The following is a 14,743-nucleotide window of genomic DNA, read 5'->3' as shown; positions in this document are numbered from 1 at the left end:
GCTGGCTCCCTGTGCCATCCCAGGGATGAATAGTGAGTAGAGCTGGCTCGCTGTGCCATCCCAGGGATGAGTATGTGAGCAAAGCTGGTTCCCTGGCTCCCACACTTGTGCAGGGGTAACTCAACCAGGTGAGAACCAGCAGGCTGTGGGCAGTCTGAAGTCACACACATGGGGAACAGACTGGCTGGTTAGGGTGCTTCCATGTTTATGGCAACTTAAAGTGATTTCTACCCTGGGAGCTGTACCTTCACCTGTCTCCTGCCTTTGGGTACCTGTTCCCATTCTGCTCCAAAGCCACCAGACTCCATGTAAAGCTGTGTAAGGCTGCTGACCTAGCTGAAAGCCCCACAGAGTGGTGCATTTTCACTGGGATCTGAACTTAGGAGGAAGAAAACTCACTTAGCACTTTCCCATGGCGAGTAAGGGTACAAACCCATGGCAAGGGGAAAGGCAGAGAAAGGCAGGGCATGGATTTGCTTTACATGCCCTGAAGTCACCAAAGGAGCTTTGCATTCCCTTCCCTTCCCTAGGTACAGCAATACATTGGGGCTCTGGGGCTTGTTTGCTTTTTAATCCAACTGCTGGTTTTCAAGAAGAGGAGAAGAAGATGATTTAGTTGATTGGTGGTGATTGTTCAAAGATTCAGCTTTATAGATCTTGATGGTCTTTTGCAACCATAATGATTCTATGATTCTAAAAAAATAATTATATTTGGATTTTTGATTAATATCACTGGACAAAGGGGTAGAAATTTTTAGTAGAAAGCATGATCATATGATCATATTAAATACAATCTCCGCAGAAAATGAAGCTAAAGAGCTGTCAAAACTAACACTTTAAGTCACTGTTTTTCTGTTGTTGCTTAAAATTAAAAAGTTCTTTGTTCAGTCTCTTAATCCTGATCTTCTGAAAGAAAAAGTTTAACACTGACCTCTCAATCACATTTCTAATCAAACCCGCAATTTTTTTCTGAATATTTTAATTAACTGGAAGCTACTTTTTTTTGTAATTAATTTTGTTTTGCAATGTCTCATTCAACCCCAAAGAAGTCTGATTCATTTTCTTTTTTTTTTTTTTTTAATAAAAGCAGAAAACTCTATCCACAAATCTGACACTGGTCTTTATCTCAAGCTTTTCTGTACAGTCAGTTGGACCTGGGTTCCCTTCATCATTCCAAGTAATTTCAGCAATGGTGGGAAGCCTTACTTCAAATCCTTTTAAAAGAATGACCTTAACATATGGGTCAGGTATAGGTCCTCATATCTCTTAAACTGGGAAAGTAGTCTGGTCACTTTTCCATAGGGCAGGGCTTTAATCTACCCTACAGTTGCCAGTTACAAAAAACCAATTACTCTGTCTCAGAGCTGCTTGCACACATTAATAAACTACTCAAAACAAAGCAGCAACAATGAAAGAACTCTGTCAACTACAGTTTTAAGTAAATGTATAATTTATTATTCAGCACAAGCATTCTACCTGATGACTTATGAATATCTACTCCTAGCTGCTGAAGTCCTCAGAGTATTCTCTAGCCATGGACAAATTAGCAACATCTTACTTTACATACTGTTTGTCAGTTTTGGCTTATACCACTATGAATTCCAAAGAGCTTCTCTATTCCCAGGAAACATATCAAAAATTGAATCTTAACCCAGATAAAAGTTATAGCAGCATTCACTTGAAAAGTAAACTATTCTCAGATATTTACCAGACAAATATTTTTTGAGTCCACATTCATAATACTTTTAGAATATAGATGGACATGCAGAAAATGCCAGACTGACAGATGTTGGATCCACTTCCACGAGCAAAAACTGCATCCCAGTACCTTGTTTTAATACTGCTAAAATTGATTGAGCCAATGCTTCAAGTATTAGCAGATTAACATTTCTAACCTTGGCACACTGGATACTTTTGGCAAGCAGAGTTATGTATGCTTCACCAGTATCTATGTTAGTTCAATACATGGTCTCAAGAAATATGGAAACCAGTTTAATATTCCAGAGAAACGAAACAGATCTTTTATGAGGCATGTGCTTCTGTGGCACAACATATGCAGCTGGGAGGTGAACAACCATGAAAGTATCAGACCTTTCATTCTGGACAGGCAAAATGGGCAGATCCCATTTTGGTAAGATCTTACATGGAAATAACAAGAGGGAAAACAGTGAACAATACAGCACAGGCTTGATGATAGAATAGCAGAATAGCTGTGTGTTGGTGTTCAGTATGGTGCAACTCATACTGGATTTGAGGAGGTTAATTTTTCAGGCACTATGCAGCAGCTTCTTCAAAGCACTTCAAATTGCACACAATTTTCAACAAAAATTGTAACATCATACTACATGGAATCATCATGCAAAAATCAGATATGTTCATGTGCTGTCATTTGGTCTATGGAGTTAATAACTAGTACAAGAATACCTTTTTAAACTGGAAATTGTAAACTTTTGAAATTGTAGACACACAATAAGGGAAATGCAAATGTATTCTTTCATTCAGAAACACATGACTCTGTGACAACCTATTTCTATTTATCTATCTATTTACGGATGCATCAAAACAAGTATAAACTTTTAGACCTACTGATGTGTCATTTTGTTCTACTTTTCTGCATGATCTATCAAAGTACTGACTGAAATCTTGCTGACTAAGTTTATGTCAAATAAAGTCCTAAAAGACCTAGAATCTGAACAGAGGTAGTTCAGACTTTGGCCTTGATTACAAAAGAAAATTATACTACTAATTTTTCTAGAAGATTTCTTAAAATGGTGAAAACCCTCTGTTAGTAACTCTCATAATATCAAGACTTGTGGTGGGTTTTAACAGTTTGTTCACAGCTTAATCAGAAAACAATAATTGTCCTGGCAGATAGGATATCTGCATTAAAATAAAATTAAAAAAAAAAAAAAAAGAGAGACAAATTTTGACAAACATTGAAGCTAATGGAAAAAACAACAGGTACCAAATGTAGGGTACATTTTTTCACTTTACACTTGATAAAATATATTTGGTTCTTTGGAAGTTGCAGTAGAAAATAGTTTTCTGAAAACTTCAGGGTTATTTTTGCTTTCAGTCTAGAAGTAGTGAGGGGAGTTAAGAGCTTGAAAATCCAAGTCAGACAAGCTTGCAAGGTTTATGTTTCCAAAGATAGCTTAAACTTCTTCCTCTTCATACTGTCATGTAATAATCCCAGAACAATGGTATTATTGAAGTTAAAAGGGCAAAAATCCAAGACTGATACCTTCTGTGACTCAATAAAAGACACACACTGGCAATCTTAAACAGCTGAGCAACAAAGATTATTGAACTACCTAGAGCATAACAAAAAGTGCTTAATTATTTACAACTGCTTAAAAGAGAAAGGGCTTGAGTTCCTGTCAGAGCCCTGAGACTGGAATCATCTTTACTGGAATGTTACTGCAAAGATCGTGCAGTATAAACTCTACCATGTGAATCCATGCAGCACGATGGATCCTTAACCCATTTCTTTTTGAAAGTATGCTTAGTTTGCTGTATGCTACTCTTGCCTAAAACAACTCTTTGTGGGTCCAAATATTTTCTGAACTTAATGGAAAAAGTTAGAAGCAAGCCACCATTATTCCAGTTGCAAAAGAACTGTAAGACTTCATCTTTTTTTCTAGTAGTCTAAAATTGCCTCTGCAATTGCCTCTTCAATAAGGAAGTTGCCTAAATACTCAGAATAAAAAATAAAATAAATAAAATAAAATAAAATAAAATAAAATAAAATAAAATAAAATGAAATAAAATAAAATAAAGCGGGATAACTGCTCCTGCTAAAGATATCCAAGAATTTTGAGATCACTGTGTGGTTAAAGGGGCAGACAGGGCTCCACATGAAGACAAAGGGTGGGGCAGCATACAATCCCCTGTTTTCAATGCACTTCTCTCAGCCTTCTCAGCCCACGTCCAGACCATTTCCAGAGGCCATGCTGAGATCCAGGGTAGTAGGTTAAAGCCCTGTATTTAGTCAAGCTTCAGAAAACCAATAATCTTTTCAAGTACAAAAGAACAAGGTTTGGGTCACTGACTGACACTTTCACAAAAGGTTTTCTCCAGCCAAAATAAGAAGTGATGTCTTTCCTTTTTCTTGTTTTGGGTTTGTTTTTTTTTTTTTAATGGTAGATGTCAGCAGAATATCATGAGTTACTGAGTTTAATCAACAACCTTTCACAGTGGACACAATGAAAAACTTATATGAGGTTAAAAGTTTCTCTTAATGAGATCTTGAAGCTACTTGTGCTAAATGAAACAGGTACAGCTGTATTTTGAATAGTTGAGAATTTCAAGGCTAAAAGCAAGTCTTCTTGAAATTGTGTAGATTTATGTCAAGCTGTGATTTACACAGGGGACAGCAGGAGAAACCCACCATTGTACAGCTATGGATAAAACTCCCTTTTCCCGTATTTATACCCTCTTTACTTACAAACTACCCTATGACTTTCCTGCGAGTAAAAAGTTCATATTTCAGGATAAGGATCATGTTAGATAGGATAAGAATCATGTTAGACAATCACAGCACAGTGGTGTGTGCTATCAATGACAAAGCAGGTGTCAGTCTTGAGGCTGTCCACAGAACTGATTGATAAAAATGCATTCCTCCACTTAAAAAGGAATTCCTGAGATGTAAGTAATAATCTTTTAAGATGACACTTTTTAATAAAAATTGCTCAACTGACAGAACATGAAATTTGATCATCAAGACCAGTCTGCCACTGTTGCAAGTAAACCTGCAGAGCAATTCAATCCTACACACTCCTAGGTGATCCAGACCAAAAAATACTTCCCAGGGCTGTAGGCAAATTAAGGCTTATTGTAAAATACTGGCTATCATTGTTAACACTGCAAAAAATAAGGGAACCGGCAATATAAGGATATATAAAGCAACTCAGGTTCCTGACTTATGACTTATTTACTAAAAAACCCCCAACTTTACGTACTGATATAATAACATATGTAAAGGAATGAAAAGCTGGTCAACAAAAGGCTGAGACACTTTCCAGAAATTTACAAACTGGTGATGAAGTTCATGCTCCACTGAGTTCTGCCCATGAACTAGTGCCACCATCTCCCATGTCTGGTAAGAGACCTACCTGGATGATAATTCTGAGATGAGTTTTCTGAGTTTGCTCTATTAAAGCTATATGACTTGAAGGCAGTCAAGCACCCAGCCATGAGCTGCTTTATGGAACCCAAATTGCAGTCCTTTATTTGAACTCTATCTTTCAAATAAGGGACAATGTGGGATTTTCTTTTGGTGGTTTTGTTTCTCTGTTGTTTGTTGGGGTTTTTTTTCCTGAAAGGAAAGTTGTTATTTGATAGAAGAAAAACAAACAAACAAAACCAACCAACAAAACCAAATACATCACACTTCTCAAGTGTTTCAGTTTCTTCCCACAGAAGAATGGGAGAGTAGATAATCTCTTTTCTCTCTTTTTTTTGGCATGAGAGATGGTAATAATGAGTTCTGAGAGAAAATAAGAAAAAATGGACACATTTAACAACACTGCACACTGAAATGATAAGCAGTTCTGAGGAGTTATCAGAGAAAGCATTTTCAGATTAGACTCTAGAATCAAAAAGGCTCTTTTAAAACTACCATTTTATTTCCTTACCCAGGGGTTCCTATAATTAACTAGCTACAATTAGGACTATTAAATTGGTCAGTGTCAGCACAATACTTTTACAGCAGAGTTTAAAAAGCCAGGTATACACAAAAACCCTTGTAACTAACAAACTGGGTTTATTTCTTAAGAAAGGGGAAATATTTGCAGTTTTATTTCTAACTGCATTTACCACGGAAATTAAAAACAAGAATTTAATACTATACCCTTACATAGACATCTCCCTTGCTGGCTAACAAAAACTTAATTTACACTTCCCTGTGCCTGTGTGGAAGGAAAAATGCAATCTATTAATGCACACTAACAGGTTATAAATTAGTATAACTACTGAGGGAAAAAACCTTCTGTGGGTCTAATTGTAGACAGCACAATGAAAAAAGAATGGACAACACAAGGTGTAAGTTATGAGATAGAAACTAATAATTAAAATATTGAATTATATTGTACAGAAATTAAATGATTTCTCATCAAATATTTGTTTCAGTCTCATTCATCTTTTCTCAGAACCATAGCATAGAAGTTAGACAACATTGAAAAAATTATGTATTTGAAATAATAATCAGGAAAGACAAACAATATCAAGACTTCTGTTTACATTTTTGCATAATACATAAGTAAAGGGAAATGCTTTTTTATTTGATGCATAGTTAGGCTGTGAAAGTCAATGACCCACAGCTTTGTTAAGCTCATAAGGAGTCAGGACACAAACAGACACAGACCCAGGAAGGGAAATATTTAATGCATTTACAATAATTATTTATTAAAATCTGAAAATGTTAAAAACAATTAAAATCTGAAATGCCTTTTTATTGAGACAATCTCTATTTCTGTGAATTTAGGAGGCAACATCTGGTATATGTAGTTTATCACAAAACATCTCTTACTACAGCTTTACTTTTTTTCACTGTCATATCCCAGACAGGATCCTGGCTAGGGTAGGCAACCACAATAGAGAGGTCTGTCATATAATTTCAGCAGCAGGAAATGAAATAATTTTTTATTGACACAAATAAAGACAATTTCATTCTGACAGAAATATAAAATGGCTTTCGACACTTCTTTTAGAGCTGGAAAACAAAGAGCAACATCTGAGTACTAGATGTACAAGAAAAGTACAAGTACAAGAAAATGAAACAATATGAACAGTTATGTGTCCGTTTGCTGTAAAATAATTTCATTTTAGAAATCAGAAATAAGAGATATTTTCTGTTTATTTACTTTATTACCTTGTAAGTTTTTTTCCCTATTGTTTCAGTGCTACCTAAGGTCAGCTAAATCAGGATTCTAGTCACTCTCAAACTGCTTTCATTCTGAAGGTAAGATGCAACACACAAGTGAGACAAACTTTTAGATAGTGAGAAAACCTGTAAAAAGAAGAGCCAGCAACATGCATATTAAGGGCTCTCTTTCACCCTTAACCCAACCTCAGCTACCTTTCTGCTTGTCTCAGTCAAGCAGACCAATCACACTTTTGAAAGAGCAGGTTCAAGTTATACCTGGGTGGGAAGAAGGTGGGCAGGGGTTTATAAGTGAAGAGAAGTCAGAAAGAAAAGTAGACATTTATGATTTTTAGAAAGAAGTAGTTAAACAGAGGTGTGGTGAGATTCCTAACTCCCTTCCTTAAGAGATGATTATCAATAAAAAAACCAAAACTAGAAAAAGAAGTTGAAGGTTGTGTTTCCTGAATTTTAGATGCTAAGTTGAGAGTAGAAACACTGGAGACTAGAAAAAGGGAGTAAGATAAATAATTAAATTTTATTCTTCAAAGACTAAGCTAGGAAAGAAAAGAAGAAGAGAATTTTTAAATTGATACCATGCTGAAAAATGCAGATAGAACCACTGGTATGTGGCACACCTCATTTTGTGTATGTATCGATAAAAGAATATAGATTTTTAAAAAGTCCCAAACACCAAAATGGCAAACAAGACATTTGTCTTGAGATATGTCACAGGAATTCTGAACAGTGAGAATATGAGGAGGCAGCTTTTTGAGGCAATGGGACCCTTCTAGCACCTTTTTGTCTAACTATAAATATGCTTATTCTACTACACATGCCTGAGGAAAAGTTCCCTCTCAAAACAGAGGCTAGAACACCAAATGCCTACACCCAGTCGAGCACATTGTTCTATATCCAATGAGCCTGAGTTGGTAGTTAGTCACAAATAGTCTTCCTGGGCAGACAGGAGCAGCAAACAGATTCCATTACAAAAAGGCAGCCTTTTAAAAAGGAAACACAGAAAGAGTAACCTACCTCTATCTGGACATAGCTGACCCCCAGCAACAGCCTTGTTTATATGAGAATAAAAGGTGATCTATAGAACAGTGAAGAATAAATATCCTTCATATAACAGAGCTCATGAGAAGGGGGTGCTAAAATTTTCTTTGTAGGTATATCAGTTATACACACATAGAGACCAATTCATTCCCACTTGGGATACCTCCCCACAACATATTCATGAGAAATTAAATTAAAACTGGTGTGGACAGTGCTGCCCCAACAAGGGAGCAACTACTTGGTGATATTTACCTGCTTTATCCATGTTTATCAGGTACTAAGTTTCTATTAAAAAAAAAAAACCTTTGTGTTCTTCTAGGAGGTTGGCATTTTTAAAAATCATTCACCCTAACCCAAGCCAGGATCCACACCCGTCACAGGCTTGCAAAACCCAGAATGCTTCAGATATCATTTATCTAAAAAGAGCCCTCAGATCTTACTTCCTGCAATTATATATATATATATATATATATATATATATATATATATATGTGCTAAAAGAATGAAGGTAGAGAAAGGTAAACAGTAGCCCAACCAAAGAGAGTAGGATGTTCCTTAAGTTTCTGCTGCAACTCAGTAACAGATGAAGCATGTGATCCATCTCTCTGATCAATCAAAAATCTCTTTTTTGCCTTTTAATCATCTCTGGATCAATTAGATGTACTACTCCCACATGCTATGTTATGATTAAATTTATTTTCAAACAGCAGTTTCAATGCCATTAACTGAACGCTACATTACCAAATGCCTTTCCTTGTACTTAATCCAGTGTTCTCATTATGCTTCTGTCATTGCTGTTTTGATCATTAACTGTATCACTAGAAGTGGCTTAATAATTACTCATTGCTTCTAGAAGCCTTAGTATAAAACTCTTCCTGATTCCTCAGGTTTTCTGGAAAAAAAATTTCTTTTTTATGCTATTACCTGTTAAAAACTTTTAACACTATTTCAAGAATAGTTGCAGTTTTTAACAATCTCCTAAAAGAATTGCAACAAGTACAGCAGTGAGAGTAACAGTTCAATAGAGCAATTGGATGTTCATAACACAATCATTACAAGAATCCATCTGCAATAAAAAGCAGTTCTTCTCAGAAGTTCTCCCAAATAACAGTGTAATGAATCACATGCTATTACTGTTTTGCAAAAAAATTCCCCAAGCCAAGATCTGTATTTATCATATTATAACAAAGATGATCAAATTTAACACTGTTCCTCAAGACTTGCTGGTAATAGATTAGACAGGTTCCCAGGTTCTGAACTTTTTCTACCATTACTCTAAATTTCAGAGACATCTAGATGGAAAGAATTTGTATAGGAATTAAAGCTATGTGCCTCTGTGTGAAAAAGGCCACTCACTTGAGCAAGACAAGGCAGAAGACTTCCTGTTGGCAGTGTTCAAATAAACTAAGATATGTCAGCAAAAACTACAATCAAGAAAGCTGTCCTTCATCCAAAAAGACTGTTCATTGCTTTTTCTCAAGTAAAAATGAAAAGTCTGAATTTAGACAGTGTGGATACTAGAATCAAGCTTTCACACTAGAAACCATGTAGGAACTATTACCTCAGAGGGATCCTGCCCTCCAAGCACACACGTCAATCATAAATGCCTTGCTCTTACCATGCCTCTGTATTCACTGCACCACCTTCTGTCTCATAGATCCTGAGAACAGATGAAAGCAAAATATCTTGGTACCAATTCAGGAAAGTGCTTCTGACTGATCTAAAGAGGCATGCAAGAAGTGGTTTCAGTGACTCACCGTGAGAATATACATTCTCAATACCTACTTGTAGCACTGTGGTCCCTGAATTGTCTGGGGCTCTGGCCAGTTCATTGCCAGTTAATAGCCACAACACAACATGATGTGACTCTGCTGTTGACTGTGATACTCTCTTCCACACAGTGACTCACAGCTTTGTAATCTCAAAGATGTAATGTTTGAACACATTGCAAAATGATCAGTGGTGTCACAGGCAGGTAAAACAAGACTATTTTGCTAGTGCATACAAATAAAGAGGCCAGAATAACAAATAGATGTTAAACAGAAGTTGTATTTACATACCAAAAGTAGAAACAGTGCAAGCAGGAGAAAAAAAAATTCTAAATTATTTGAAAGCATAGACAGCCTTAACACTGCTTCCAAATGTAATGAAGAAATCGAATTCCCTTTTTTTATCCAGACTAATGCTGCTCAAGATAAAATATGCTTAAAAAGTCGCATCAATTCCTTAAGAAAGTAGTTTCTTTCAACAAACACTGCTGTCTACAGATTTATTTGTAAATACTCATGCTATGCTGTTTAGGTAATGTGGATGAGACTTAGATGAGGTTTGTCCTATTTAACACTTCTGTGAAAACCTGTTTTCCAGTCATGTATTCCTTATATAGAATATCAAATATACATATAAAAAATTACAAATCCTAACTTAAACTGGTCAAAAAGAGTCCTGGAAAGAGTCAAGGCTTATGGAAAAATAGAACTTTCCCGTAGTGGCCACCTAAACCTATACATAATGTGTAATTTCAAGTGTTACTTTCAGCACTAAATAATTTTTGCTACAAAAAAATTATTAGCCCAAGAACATAGCAAGTTCAATAATGTATTTTCTTTCTCAATATGTCTTCCCCTATCTCTAAACAGGTACATTGATAGTTTTAATAGTTCGCTGTTCAATAGAACCCATATTTAAAAACATGTGACAGACAAAGAGGTATGCAACCATAATATTTCTATCATCACAATCTATGGAACATTTTTAAATGTTTTTTCAGTATTGTATTTCTTTTTGTGCTTGTTCCTGTAAAATATTTGTTGCATAAAGGCCTTCTCAGTTCAGTATAAACATAGCTTAGTAAAACATTAAAATTCCATTTTTAAAGTATTGATCTCACTTTATTGTAGCCAAAGCAAAGCCTAGAGAGGACTGTTGCATTTTTAATGGTATTTTGTTAGTTAATGATGTAACAGAGGGCTCAAGGAAAAAGTGATGACTTGTTAAAAAATAAGAAAGTCTCAAAAGGTCTTCCAGACAGCCAGCACTTCTGAGCTGCACAGTTTTCCTTGTCCACTGGCCTGCTCCTGACAAAAGGAACTTTCTCTGCTCTCAGTTTGGTAGAAATCACAAGTTTACCTACCTCCGTGATGAGTGCAAAGAGCAACTTACTTCCCATCCCTACCCTGTCTTTTTTCCCCTTTGAATAACTCTTAGTGCAAATTTAACTGATATTGTATCATTAACATAGCTTTCTTTCTTTCTTGCTGTGATACTTTTAGCTCCTGGTAAAACAAAGCAAGATCAACTGTAGAGGCAGCAAAATCTTCCATGTAAAGGAGGAAGTATGCCTTGTTCTTCATATCTGGAATGGAATAAAGAAGGCTAAAAGCAGGAATAAACAGAAAAGAAGGCTAGGTAAAAGCAAGGTGAAAGAGCAGTGTATTTGTATCTCTGCATAAGTCTTCTGATTTATTTTAACTGTTTGTATATATGGTGTTTGACTTTGAAAAATTCAAAGCCTAGTAAGAGCTAGAATATAAGCACTTCTAAAGCTTGTATAATAAATATGCGAACATTGCAAAGAAAAAGTTCAAAGAGCAAGCACACTGAATTCCTTTTTATTTTTTTCTCCACAACATTATGATACAGCCTTTACTTGTGTTGTCACTTCATCTAAACCTGTCCATCCCATTCCAGGTAACAGAAACCAAGTAAGTCTAACAAATAGAAAATCAAATCAAACAAAAAAAAGATGTTAGCTAGAACCATTGATTTCCCAAGGACTCTCCTAAACACAGAATCAGAGGTATCAGATATCCTGACACAAATTTCCATGTACTGGGAAAATCTTATTTCAAGCAAGCTGTCTTTTGTCTGTTCTTCTAGATCCTGACAATAATAAGAATCCCATCAGTGTCACTCCTGCAAGTTAATTCTATTATATCATGAATTATTTAAGTAGAGATATTAGCAAATTATGAAGAATGTTGGTGGGAATATTTGCCTGTTACGAAATCCTGTCAGCTTGAAATGACCATTCAGAGCTTGCTGCCAAAGGAGCATGTGGAGATCTTGCAGAAAGTTAGTCAAAGGGTTAATTGGAAGTTTGTTACAACTGGCTGATGTGGACAAGGAAACCTATGATCATGGCTCTTTATTGCAAGCCATTTGGTCCATTTTCCCCCCATATACATCTGGATTTCAGATATATTCCATGATGAGTTTGGATGATCTGGTTAAAGAAATGGGTATTTCAAAGAAAAGCATGGAAAATAACTATATGGACAGAGGCAAATTTTTTTATTGCCTCATAGGCAATTGGGTTTCCAAAACTTAAGTGCAAGTTAAGCTTTGTAGGAAAGCATTATGAGAAAGTAATCTATATCAAACAGCTGCTGGCAGCTTATATAGTTGCATTAACAAAAAAAAGGAGCTGTCTTCAAAGCTTGGACAGTTCTGGTATATAGGATGATTAGGACTCAGGGAATTTTACAGAATCAAAGTAGATAGGAAGTGTTGAGTATTTTACTGCACCAATTAGACAGAAGGTATCTTTTTTCATATACTAGTGCCTGTTGATTTAATGCACTGAAACTAATGAGGTTTTTGTAACAAGAGAACTGTTATATCTATGGCAACAGCAACTTGAATGAAGCAGTTATGTGAGTGGTTAGAGACTTAGGAAGGAAAAGCTGCAGATACACACACAGGATCCTATGTACAAACATGATTCTATATGAGCACACAGGAGGCTGGACTATGGCCATTTAAATATTAGGGATTTATTAGAGGAAAGGAACCTTTTACTACTAGCTCAATAATCATTGCTTTCGTAGCATGGAATTATTACAGTTGGAAAAGATCACTGAGTCCAACCATTAATATAGCACCGCTATGTTTACCACTAAACCACATTCCCAAATACCACACCTACATGCCTTTTGAACACTACCAAGATGGTGTTTCTACCACTTCCCTGGGCAGCCTGTTCCAAAGGTTGTCCACCTATTCAATGAAGAAATTTTACCTAATATCTAATCTAAAGCTTCCCTGGTGCAGCTTGAGGCCATCCTGTCTTCTCATCCTATCAGTTACCTGGGAGAAAAGATTGAACCTCACCTCACTACAACCTCTTGTTAAACAGTTGTAGAGAGCAATAAGGTCTCCCATGAGCCTCCTTTTTTCCAGGCTAAGCAACCACAGTTCCCTCAGCCACTTCTTATAAGAAGAAGTGGTTTCTGGTCTGGCTTCTGCCCCAGACCCTTCACTGGCTTTGTTACCCTTCTCTGCATATGCTCCAGCACCTCAATGTCTTTCTTGTAGTGAGGGGTCAAAACTAAACACAGGATTTGAGGTCTCACCACTTCCAAGTACAGAGGGACAATTATTGCTCTAGTCCTGCTGGCCACATTATTTCTGATGCAAGCCAGGGAGCCACTGGCTTTATGGCCACATGGACACACTGCTTGGTCATGTTCAGTCTCAGTCTGCTGTCAAAGACTATCAGGACATTCCCAGTGCATACCTGCTCCCACATGCCCAATAAGGAAGAGTTATGGTTTCCTGTTACTTGGACCAGGTGTGACAGAATAGCACAAATTATCATAAAAGTCTCTTCCACACACTTCTGCACATAAGTTTGGAGAGTAGAATAAGAATGCAAGTATAAGATGGCTAGAAAACAGTACAACATCTTTGAATGGTTTTCACACACCTTGTTCTCATGACTCAGCTGTTGGCATTTGTAACAATTTTAGTTTATACCACTGGGGATGTGGACAGTATCACAATTACTCTTGAAGAGAAGACCTTAAAGCAGATGTAAAGGATATGATGACTTTGTTGGAAAAGATGGATGAGATTAAAGGAATGGGTAGCAAAGTCCACTTAGCACATCCTAGGAATTCAGTGAGGGGTTGAACAGTTCCTCTCAGAAGAGAAACTGAGATTTTAGGAGCTCTGAATTACTAGTATCACTTTGGAGAGCCAGAATAATTGATCATAGCATAAAATACCATCCTGACTTAATAAACTCAAACAAAATAAGTCTAAAAGACAATATATGTGTGGGAATTCTCACAATGCCCAGAGACTACTGGTGGGCAGCCCCAGCAGATGTAAAAATTCTCACAATGCCCAGAGACTACTGGTGGGCAGCCCCAGCAGCTGTAAAAGTAAGGGATAACCAAAGACTTAACATCCTATGGTAAACCTATGATAACAAGGCCATTCAGTATGAAGACATGACAATTAGGTTGTATGCTTTACTAACAAAAGAAAAGAAAGAGAAAAAAACAATATGAACCACCAAACATTGATTCAAAACTAGTCCCTTTTCCAAGAAGTCATATTCCTTTTGAATTGGTCAAAGCAAAATAAGAATGTGGCAGCCAATAAAAGTACTACATATATGAATACACTGAAATTTGTGGATAACCTTCAATCTTGATAAAAGTGGTAAGCCAAAGTGAGATATCAGAATAAAAGGTAAACAGTGTAGAAAGCCCAAAGCAGCACTTGATCATTATAAACTGCCTTTAGAAAATTCAAACATTTGAGTTTCTAAGAGACAGGCAATACTATTACAAGTGGTTGCCTGAGTACCAGCAGAGAGTCAACAGGCTGAAACAAGAAGGTACTCACCATGATAACGAAGTGGGAGTACTGCCAGTTAAGATTAAGGGGACGAAACAGCATAGAACAGACTAGAGATAGTGAAGGAATGAGGAATTTTTAATAGAGAGGTTGCATCTAGTAATATCAGGAATTGTTCTGACATGGATTTGCTACACAGACCAAAGCTTCTAGGCTATATGAAAAGAAGCTAAA

Source organism: Agelaius phoeniceus, chromosome 5 (assembly GCF_051311805.1).
Source record: "Agelaius phoeniceus isolate bAgePho1 chromosome 5, bAgePho1.hap1, whole genome shotgun sequence".
In the NCBI taxonomy this organism is placed as follows: domain Eukaryota; kingdom Metazoa; phylum Chordata; class Aves; order Passeriformes; family Icteridae; genus Agelaius; species Agelaius phoeniceus.
The sequence above is the reverse complement of the archived record's forward strand: the minus strand, read 5'-3'. Positions refer to the sequence as shown.